Here is a 12,000-nt window from a genome sequence, read left to right as displayed (position 1 = left end):
TAAGGGACATAGGTGCTACCCCAGGAGTGAATTTTTGATTTCCCATCCACTAATCCAGATTGTGCTTGAAGATGGTTAGGGAAAGACTCCACTTCATGTAAACTGGAAGCCTATTCCAGAGAATAGGCAATCTCTGGGACACATATGTCCCACTCCAGCATGACCTATTCATGTATGAGATCAGTTTTAGATCTTTGTAGTGGGTAACCCTTATGGAGTTAGTTTTGAGAATATGCAAAATTCCCATTACAGCAGTGTCAGAAACTATATTGTAGGCCAAACACAGATCACCCCTCAGTAATTGGTAGGAAACTGAATACAGCAATAGGGCTTTTATTCAGCGCACATATGACATGTTGGTGATACCCTGTATTTTTCTTATTTTGGTGAGAAACTACTGAAAATACATTAACTGTTGCAGGTGCCTGCTAAGGTACATGCCAAAGGGTGCATTATAGTCAATTATTGGTCTGAAAAGGGCTGAGTACAGTGCTACTATAATATCCTTAGATTGGGATGCCATGCTTTACTTATAAGCTGAGCCACATAGAAGAATTTCCTCATCACTGGTCAAAGTTCAGATTACTATATATCTGAAAACCCAAATCTCTCACCACTGGGTCCATTCTTAGGGAGGTGATAAATTTTGTAATTGCCAGAGGTATCTGATTTTACAAAGGGTATTTTTATGTACGTCTTTGCATTTAGACTGAGGTCATGGCACTGACACTAATCATTAGTCTGGGTCAGACCTTAATTAAGGATATCAACATAGCTTGGAAAGTCAGTGATTGCCCCCAGTTTGTAGTCATCAGCAAACTTGGTTAGCCAAAGGCCAACTACATTTGCCTTGACATATGAAAAGTATAGTACTAACATGAGAAGGCCAGGCACTGAGGCTTGTGGTACTCCACTGATGTCTGGCTTCTTACTGGATGTGGATTCTACCACTCTAACAATACATTGAGGTTTATGCCCAGTTTTGTGAATTTATCTATATTACCTACATGGGGTACTGTGTCAAATACCTTGGCCAGGTCTTATCATCATCCATGGGCTTGGTTATCTTCTCAAAGAAGTCCAACAGATTGACCAAGCAAGACTTGCTCTTGATGAAGCCAAATTGAATGGGGTCTAGAGTCTGGAGATTGCAGATGTCATTGTTAATCAGGTCCATAGTTGTCCTTTCCACAGCCTTGCATATGAAGCTAGTCAGACGTATGGTTTGGTAGTCTTCTGGGTCAGTTGATGGTCTCCCCTTGTGCAGATGGATGACTGGAGACTGTGGTTAAACAGAGATTTGGTTAGCTTAGTTGTTCTACAATATGCCTCGCCTCTTCTTATAATTAATACATGCAAAAACCAACCACCCCCTCTGAAGTAGTAATTTTACTTCCTGTCACTCTAGCTTACTGTGATACTCTTCTACCTCTATATCTACAAATTACCTCCACGACAGGTTCCTATTAGATTGTCAAACTCCGTTCACATGAATACGAAATCATCGACATGTATTGTGCAAAATACGTAATCGTCAAACGTGCAAAACCGCAAAATTCAAAATGTTGACGTGTTTTGGTTGGCCCATAAGGTAAGCGTGTGATAGTTATGGACCTTAGGGTTAGGGTGCGGGTTAAGGTAAGTGCATAGATAGTAATGTGTGTAAGATTTAGTGTAGTGTTATAAGTAGGGTTTTGTTAAATGTATTTATGTGTATTATTTATTTTGTTTGTGTATATCTCCATAGGGGAAGTGTGCGGTAGTTACGGACCTTAGGATTAGGGAGGGGTTAAGGATAGTGCATAGATAGTTGTGTATGTGGGGTTTAGTGTAGGGTTAGAAGTTGAGTTTTGGTGTTTTACTTTAGGGTTAGGAGTAGGGTTTGGTTAGTGTATGTATGTGGTTTATTTATTTTTTTTGGGTAGGTAGTATGTAGTGGGTGGTGGGGTTGGTCGACTATGAATGTTCGATATTTTAAATTTCGCGGTTTAGTGCATTTGGTGTTTTTGCGGTTGGAGTAATATGTGTCGCTGTTTTGGTATTCAATGTAATGGATTTTCGTTGATTTAATATAGACCCCTCACGACACCTTCCCTCACTGGCCTATACTACTATCTCTATATCTCCCTCTATTTCTGTACACCAAATTTCTAATTTTTCCTTTATAAAATCCAGTATGTGTCTCTACTAACTGTAAATTGCAGAATTTAAAAACAATTATAGTAGAAATCTACTTAATCTAGGTTCTATATGTGAATGAACACTACTTTGCCTTGTCAAACTGTATTCTATAATAGGAAAGAGTAATTAACATTATGTATAATGTATATCTAATTGTACAAACCTTAGGTCATCTAACTATATACATTTTAAGTCTTATCAATGTATTTTTCTGTGTATCACCTTAACATATGTTCATGTAACCTTGATGTGTCTCTTTTACTCTGTTTGATTCTGTGTTGAGCTTTTCTGTTTGGGCCTCCACTGAAAATTGTTTTTTTCACTCAGTCAGACTTTCCCAATAAACAAATGTAAAATAAATAAATATAAATAAATAAATCATAGTGTCTACGTCATGATTCAAGCTATTTAATAGGCACCATGGGATTCCATCAGGGCCTATAGAAGCTGTGTTTATACCTTTAGAGAGTGCAGTGACAACCTGTTCTTTTGTGGTAATAGGGAAAAAGAAAGGTAGGGAGTATTTTATGGGGCGTGACAGGAGGTGATGAGGGGGTGAAACGTGAGTTGAATTTATTGGCCAGTAAGTTTGCTATTTCTTCTGGCTGAGTATAGTTAGTGCTGTCTACAGCCAGCTCAGCACATTGTTCAGTGTTTGTCTTAAGATTTGGGACATAACTAAAAAATGCATTATGGTAATCCTTTGCATGACAGGCTATTTCAGTCTCATATTTAGCATTTGAAGACTAGACTAGTTCCCTGATTTATCTGTTGACATTAGTGAGGGATGTTTTCTCTATTGTGCTCTTACTTCTAGACAGAAATTTCTTCCTTCTGTTGTTTAGTTTTTTTTATGCCAGGGATCCATCAGGGTGACTTGTTTGTTTGGCTAGACCTGGATATAGTTTGGTTGGATGCTGCTGTTTGTATGCAGTTGCTTACGTTGTTGTACAGGGCATACTTGTGCATAGGCCTCTGTGTTTTCTAGGTTAGGGGGAGTTTTAAAATTAAGTATGCTATCAGTTAATCAAAGGTAATTTGCCTTGGAAAAAATTTGTTAGGGTTTTAGGGTTTGATGGGGGTACTACCATTATATTTATTTTAAAGGAGACTGCGTTATATCTTACCAATGAAAACATTATGCTGGTGGGGGAAGGTGCAATGCTCGTCCATGTTTGTGAGTGCTATGTCAAGGATATTTGAGCCCCTAGTGGGAGTGCACACAAGCTGTTCCAGAGCATTTGCATTATCAAAGTTCAGAATTCTCTGAGAGTACATGTTAAAATCACTGATGACTACTGTGCTGGGCAGAATGATAAATTATTCTAGTAACTTCATATATGAGGAGTGGATTTCATGGTTGGTGACCTGTAGCTAGCAATATTATGGAGAGGGATTTTGCCTATGGTCAGCTGGACATGGAATAGCTCAAGCAAGTCTTCTTGAAACTCTACTAAAATGCAAAAAGGGCAGCAATTAATACACGGCTTTTATGAAATAGAGTAAAACTAATCAGCAGAAGTGCAAAATTATACTTATTTTTGTTCTTTTAGCAGCAGATGGCTTCACATATAGCAGATTCAGTGTAAATTTCAGGCAAAGTAGCCAAATAGAGCAGCTCTGAGGAACTGCACACACACTAGCACAACCACTGAACTTGTATAGAATCCAAAGATGTTTTGCAACAGCAAGACCTACAGACCAATCAGGAAAACACACAATAAGCTTTCAGCTAGCTGTCCACAGCTCTGTTAGGTTTGTGACAGCACACTTCTTGTCAAAAAAGTGCAGTCAGAAAACCCTTCTTCTTCTTCTCCTTTCGTCTGCTCCCGTTAGGGGTCGCCACAGCAGATCAACTGTTTCCATTTCTTCCTGCCTTCTGCATCTTGCTGTGTCACACCAACCACCTGCATGTCCTCTCTCACCACATCCATAAACCTTATCTTAGGCCTTCCTCTTTTCCTGTTACCTGGCAGCTTCATCCTTAGTATCTTTTTCCAAATATAATCTGCATTCCTCCTCAGCACATATCCAAACCAACATAATCTTGCCTCTCTGGCTTTGTCTCCAAACCTTCCAACCTGGGCTGACCTTCTAATATGCTTATTCCTAATCCTGTCCATCCTCGTTGCACCCAGTGCAAATCATAACATCTTCAACTCTGCCACATCAAGCTCTGACTCCTGCCTTTTTGTCAATGCCATTGTCTCCAACCCATATAACATAGCTGGTATCAAAACCCTTTTGTAGACCTTCCCTTTCACTCGTACTGGTACTCGTCTGTCACAAATCACTCCTGACACTGTCCTCCACCCACTCCATCCTGCCTGTACTCTCTTCTTCACCTCTCTTCCACACTCACCATTACTCTGAACTGTTGACCCCAAGTACTTAACCTCATCCACCTTTGCCACCTCTACTCCTTGCATCCTCACCATTCCTCTATCCTCCCTCTCATTCACATACATACATTCTGTCTTAGTCCTGCTGACCTTCATTCATCTTCTCTCTAGAGCATCTCTCCATCTCTCCAGGGTCTCCTCCACCTGTTCCCTACTCTCACTACAGATCACAATGTCATCTGCAAACAACATAGTCCATGGGGACTTCTGTCTGATCTCGTCTGTCAACCTGTCCATGACAATTGCTAATAAGAAAGGGCTAAGAGCTGATCCTTGATGTAATCCCTCCACCTTAAATGCATCCGTCACTCCCACTGCAGGCATCACTGCTGTCACACTACCCTCGGACATATCCTGTACCACTCTTACATACTTCTCTGACACTCCCGACTTCCTCATACAATACCAGAACTCCTCTCTAGGCACCCTGTCATATGCTTTCTCTATGTCTACAAAGACACAATGCAACTCCTTCTGACCTTCTCTGTACTTCTCCATCAACACTCTCAGAGCAAACATCGCATCTGTAGTGCTCTTTCCTGGCAGGAAACCATACTGCTGATCACTAATCATCACCTCCCTTCTTAACCTAGCTTCCACTACTCTTTCCCATAACTTCATGCTGTGACTGATCAATTTAATTCCTCTGCAGTTACTACAGCTCTGCAGTCAGAAAACCTTCTTAATGTAAATAAAAACTAAAGTGTGAGAAGTGTAACAATACAGGATTATTATGAAATACAGAAAAAATAATCAACAGAAGAGTAAAATGATACTTATTTTGTTCTTTTAGCAGTAGATGGCTTTAGATGTAGCAGATTAAGTGTAAATCTCAGACAAAGTAGCCAAATCAAAAGCATCTCTGAGGAACTGAGCTCCTTATTCTCAGGAATTCAGGAAGATTAAATACATTGAGATACAGATCTTCATTGATCTTTGGCACGGGTAGATTTTGGTTCACAGAGAGTCAGTTTACAGGGTCACAAAGTAGCTTCTGTTGTTTGTATCTAAACCTTCTGGAATCCATACAATAATTAGGTGCATTGTCAAGACAGAATAAGTTGTTATTCTCTTGGTCTTCAAATGCAGTCCATGAGACTTGAACTTTATTCCACATTCTGTGTATTAACTTTCAGCTATCATTTACTTATTTAGCTATAACATTTCAAGCCAGGTTTTTCACATCTACTCAAGCATGCCCTGTTTCAATGAACTTTAGGCTATTTTTCATTTGCCATGGAAATACATGCCATACGAGTAAGTAGCACCACTATCCAGAAAAATGCCCGAAAGTATTAGGACAATACTCCAAACAGACTTTATTGGTATGGTAAGCTCTTTCAGTTTGACTTTCCAACCTTCGTCAGACAAATAATCACAGTAAAAGCACTTATTAAATACACCTATAATGGCAATTAATCAATAATCTAATTACTGTCTTAAAGGCAAAAAGACATAACATAACCATAGCATAAACCATAAGGCATAATAGATAATATAAAATATAAAATATAAAACATGTAACCCCCCAACTATATAATTTAATACAATACAATAATGATAAAATATTTATCTATAAAACGTTTTAAGATTTAAAACACTTGATAAAGCTACTACATTTATTTATTTATTTATTTCAGTTTGATTACCGGGGAAGTCCACTGGGCCATGAAGTGCCCATTTTCAGTGGAGGCCCGGGGAGAAAAGCTCCAAGAACAGTATAATACAATATAGGTTACAGTATGAAAAGCTCCAAGAACAGTATAATACAATATAGGTTACAGAATAAAGCTCCAAGAACAGTATAATACAATATAGGTTACAGAATGCAATTAAAGATTACAAAGAAAAAATACATACAATATAGTTTGTAACAACAAGTAGGGTTAATACATTTGAGAGTTGCAGAGAACTTGATGGCAGATTTTTTTTTTTTTGAATCAATATTTATATGCTTACAGTCACTTAAAGTCTGTTAGTTGTAGGTATTTTGAGAAATTAGAATAAGTTTGAGAGTATAGTGGAATAGGAGTAGGAGTGCTTAGTTAGGGGTCGCTATAGAATTTAAGTGGGGTGAAAGCAGGAGCATTTCCATTTGGAGGATAGGTGAAGAAAAAGTTGAGTTTTGAAGGATTCAGTGTTGGGTATAGTCCTAAGTGAAGTAGGCAGAGAGTTCCATTTTTTACCTAGTGAGAAGGAGAGTAAAAGCTGGCCAGCTGGTCATTTCAGTTTACTAATGGAGATTAGGTTTTGGTTTTTGGATCTCAGTGATCTGTTAGGGATGTATGGAGGAAGGATGTCCTTTAAGGCTGGGCATTTATTAGGGGAGAATATTCGTTTGTGAGCGGTGGATAGTTGTAGATAGTCTAAGTGATTAGGGAGTTCTAGCCAGTTCAGTGAACGAAGGCTGTGGCAGTGGTGACTTGATGTTTTGGATTTGGTGGCAAATTTAGAGACCTTATTATAGCAAGCTTCAAGCTTAGAGGTGTTGGTAGCAGACACGTTGGTTAGGAGAGGGGCTCCGTATAGAAGGGAAGGTAGGAGGAAGGATGTTGCCAGGGTATGCCTAGTGGAGTTTGAAAGGAAGTGATTGTGCCTATATAGCATACCTAGCTTTTGGTGGGTTTTCTTTATGTTATGTTGTATATGAAGATCAAATTTGAGGTGTTCGTCTATGGTGATGCCAAGGAGTTTTGCAGAGAGGACCACTTCAATGGCAGTGTTAGTCTGGCTGAGAACATTGAAAGTGTTTTTGTCCACAGAGGAAACTTTGGAGGGGAGAAAAATTAGTATTTTGGATTTATTGGAGTTGAGAGAAAGGTGGTTTTGGTGCATCCAGTTCTCTGTGGTGGTAAAGGCTAATTGGGTTTTGGTCTGGAGTTCAGGAAGGTTTGGGGCAGAGCAGACCAAGGTAGAGTCATCTGCGTATTGGATGACTGTGGTGTCAGGGATGAAGGTGTGAAGGTTGTTTATGGGGATGTTGAAAAGCATGGGTCCAAGGATGGATCCCTGAGGAACCCCAGTAGATGTAGGCAAAAAGGAAGAGAATGAGTTCTTCCATTTGACTGCTTGAGATCTGTCAGATAGGTAACTGGAGAACCAGGAAAGAGTGTTTGGGGAGAGTTTGAGATTAGCCAGATGATGAAGAAGGTGTGTGTGGGAGATGGTGTCAAAAGCTTTTGAAAGGTCTAGCAATATTGTGGATACAATGAGTCCAGAGTCTCGAGCTTGATTGATAGTTTCTAAGAAGGATAATAGTGCAGTTATGGTACTGTGGCCAGGACGGAAGCCATGCTGTGTGGGTGTAAGGAGGTGATTTTGAATGAGATAGGTAAGAATTGGTGGTGGGTGCATTTTTCTAGAATTTTAGATATTGGAGAGAGTAGGGCGATAGGGCGGAAGTTAGAAATAGAGGTGTTTTTGCCTCCTTTGTGAAGAGGTAGGATGTAGGCTGAACGCCAAAGTTTGGGTATGTATGACTCAATTAAGGATCTATTAATCAGAATGCTAATTGGAAGGGCGATACCTTCAGCTGCATGTTTGAGGAAGGAAGGGGGAATGTTGTCAGGGGCATTAGAACCTGGCTTTAGCTTGGAGAGAAGCTTTTTTATAAAAGATGTGGATACAGGTTTGAAATTGAAATTGAGGGGATTATTGTTTGGGTTGCTGGGTGGAGAGGAAAGGAAGTTAGGTAGGTTGTTATTAGGAAATGTTTTGGTTAGTTTAGCTATGGATTCAGTGAAGAAGGTATTGAAGTGGGAGCTAAGTTCGTTGTCAGATAGATTAGGGTTGGGACAGGGGTTGCATTGAGATCCGGGATGAAGAAGGGAATTGACTGATTTCCAAAATTGTTTAGGGTTTTTATTGTTATTGGACTGAAGTTTAATATAGTAGTTTTTTTTTGTCTTTGGTAATGAGTTTCTTTACTTGGTTGCGGAGTTGGGTGTATAGAAGTAAGGTAGAGGATAGTTTATTTTTCTGGTAGAGTTTCCAGGACTTATCTCTGTGACGCATGATTTGTTTAGTTTCTTTGGTCAACCATGGTGCAGAGTTAGTTTTGATTCGCTTATTTCTTAGAGGGGCTAGGGAGTTGAGAGTATCTAGGAAGATGGAATTGAAGTGTTCAACAGCATTGTCAAGTGGGAGGATATTTAGAGGTTGCCAGTTGATTTGTTTGAAGATGTTAGAGAAAATTAAGGGGTTAAAGATACTGAGGTTACGAGTTTGAATGTAGAGGTGTTGGTGTTGGGTGGAGCTGTTTGATCGATGGATGAAGGCAGGGAGGCACATCATTAATACCAGGTACTAAGGTGGCATTTAAATAAAAAGAAGGTTGGAAGGTCTAACCAAAAGCACTTACCATACCAATAAAGTCTGTTTGGAGTATTGTCCTAGTATGTTCTGGAATTTTTCTGGATTGTTGGCTGAATTTGATGTAATAAGTAGCACTACTGCAGTTTTTTGCTCAGGCCATTTTGTTTTTCTAACATCTTGAACTTCACAGCTGCTCCTGTGATGGAACTTCTCTTTTTAGTGAAAGGTTGCATTCATGCTTTTGATTATATAATTTGAGGTGTGAAATGAGTACATTGACTCCAGGGGTAAAGAGGTGGGCACTGGCTGAAATATATTTTTAATGTACTCTGTGACAAATGTTCTCTTCATTTAGTGATTTAATCTAGGTGGTGTACATTATCCTTATTCCAAGGCAGACACAAATTTATTTGTCTGCTTCATGTCTAAAAGCATGTTAACAGACATGCACTTGGTACTGTGTGTCAGTTTTCCATTCTGGCAGTAACATTGGTAACTTAGCTTATTTTATTCCCTTCCAGAAAATGGATACGACCTGGAGCAATGACTTCAATCCCCTTTGCAATATCTGATTCTGTATCAACATTGGCTTTCCTGTGATGCACTGAATTCTATTTGAAGGAGTAAGACAGGTAGACAAGGTAGGTGTAACAGTACCTAAAAACTTAACTGCATGGAAATTACATAAGTCACAGTGTTTTCATGATCCAGTTTCACTTATAATGAACTGACTGTAAAATTTAAAACTACAGTTAAATACAAGCAAAGCTTTTTGATTAAGCAAAATGTACTGCTGGATGCAGTTTTCCTTCTTTGCCTAAGTACTTTCTGCAGAAAATGTTTATTGACTTTTCAGTTATCTGTTTGCCCATCTATATAACACTTTAATCAAATCTTATTATGTTTCTTTAATCAGTAGAAGAAAACTCACACTTATTAACATGTAATTGGTAGCCATATTCTATAACGGTCTCCATGCTAGGAATTTAAAGCAACATGGAGGACTTCTCACTTCTGACTAACATTAGTCACACAAGTCAGAGAGATGGATGTGCACACCTCTCAGGAACTACACAGTGCAATACAAAAGAACATGAGTCACACTGTAAATCAGAGTATTTACTGGGGTGGGAGGTTGGTGTAATGGTTAAGGTGCTTACCTTAGAAACACAAGGTGCAGGGTTTGATTCTCACATGGGGTAATTGGCTAGGCTTAAAGTGGCCCACAAGGACAGTTAGTCTAGTACTAATCTATGAATCTATGAATCTATGAATCTATGAATCTACTGCAGTCAATTTAGCAGAGGTTTGAATAGCAACAAGGAAAAGAAGAGATTCAGGAGTAAGGCATGTATGTCAAAGAAGGTAGCACATCATGCAGCCTTATATTCCTGCAGTACTAATGCAGAGCGTTCATTGTAGCATAGACTAATGTCACATGAGGAAAGAATATTATGGCTGTATGCCTGTTTTTCTTTGCATTGTATGTATATTGTCTAGGGTATTCAATAGTTTAGTGCTGTATAACATTGGATCTTGTACAGCATCCAGACTCAATGCACACCATTCCGCATTCAACAGTATGTTGACGGTGAAGATTAAGAGGCAACCATGGGATGCACTCAGTACTTGTCTAAGCACTTTAATCTGTGTCATGCCTTTGTGCTTTTTAAAGCACGGAGTTGTATGATGATACTTTTGAGAGGTATGTAAAATGCCATCTATTAAGTGCATATGTGTGTGTGTGTGTGTGTGTGTGTGTGTGTGTGTGTGTGTGTGAGAACAGAACAACATGGTGATTCCACATACTACAACATACTCATAATTGTATGGAGTACTGGGGCTTACAGCGCAATAAACTGGGGGCAATTGTATGATATACAATGTTGGTGGTGTCTCTATACTTGACTTCCTATTCCTGTGTAGCACACAGAATTTGCATTTACATGTACAATATACATATAAGTGTTCTGTTTGCAACATCTGAGATGATCTTAGTCCAAATGGTGTAATGATTAACTATTTGTTTTCTGTTATAAAGTTATGCTGCTCACCAACTGATAATGTTTGGTTCAATGCAATGCCTTCTTTAAGGTAACAATAATTAGATGATGCGGAATGTAATAAAAGACTTTTGAATGTTATGAATAAATGATGCATATACTTAGACTCTAAACAAGAACAGCACTATCTGGTTCATAAAAGTCATTAGATTCCAATAAAAAGAGAATGCACCTTTCAAAGATTTTACTTTAATAGAGATATATTTTAGGCTGATAGGAATCAAATGTTTGATTGTGTATGTAGCACCACCCTTGCGAATGGGAATGACGTTGGCTAATTTCCATGTTGGAGGGATAAACTACTTGCCAAAAATTTATTAAATAAAGATTTTAAACAATGGAGGATAAAGTTCCTAATTTTAACCACAATTCGCCTAAACCATGTATTTTAGCCTATGTAAGGATTTTATGACAATGTTTTCACTAATTGTTGGAGGAACATTTGTTCCTATAGAACTTTCACATCACTGACATATACTCAAGTACTAAAGAGGAATATTTTTGTAAAACACACATTGAATATCTGAGACAGCTCAGTGTTGTGTAACAATCTATTGTTTTGATAAATTGGTCCCACCTCTTTAAGCTTTTTTCTATTTTTGTTCACATAAGAAATTAACTTGTTTTCATTACCAGATTGACATAATTGATTCAATAACACTACTTAGCCTTTTTGTTAAATAATTGTTTCAGATTTCTACATGCAGTATTGCAATTTCTCTTAACTGAGATGTATTAAAATGTTTGAAAATAGAAATGGAAAATACCAATTAAAGGAATGAATGGCAAGTGAATCAAAAGGACATGCTGGGGGTACGTTAAAGCTGTAACAAAGAGCGGGCCCTATGGCTCTATTTGGAGGGGAGTGGAAAAGATAATTCAGGACCATTTGGTCATAAATATCATATACAACGGTTAGAGTTTGCAATTTCTAAGGTGGCCAAACACTGTAGGCATCCTCCTGTTTCGAGGGAGAGAAGCCTTTTAATTCCACCATTGCTCAAGTACATTACAGGCATGAAGCCATAGAAATGGTGTAA

At 38.5% G+C, this 12,000-nt stretch overlaps 1 protein-coding gene across 2 annotated transcripts in view; it reads left to right on the top strand.

The window, feature by feature from the left end:
- LRFN2 (leucine rich repeat and fibronectin type III domain containing 2) overlaps nt 1–12,000 on the top strand; it is a 4,336,860-nt gene that overhangs the window by 3,494,173 nt on the left and 830,687 nt on the right. For both annotated transcript variants that reach the window (XM_044085082.1, XM_044085073.1), the window contains one exon: nt 9,419–9,538. The gene's annotated coding sequence lies outside the window, so the exon portion shown is untranslated. The remainder of the gene's footprint in view (nt 1–9,418; nt 9,539–12,000) is intronic.

The sequence above is a fragment of the Protopterus annectens genome, chromosome 1.part1, assembly GCF_019279795.1.
Source record: "Protopterus annectens isolate FY-2018-M chromosome 1.part1, PAN1.0, whole genome shotgun sequence".
NCBI classification, from domain to species: domain Eukaryota; kingdom Metazoa; phylum Chordata; order Ceratodontiformes; family Protopteridae; genus Protopterus; species Protopterus annectens.
The sequence above is the reverse complement of the archived record's forward strand: the minus strand, read 5'-3'. Positions and strand labels throughout refer to the sequence as shown.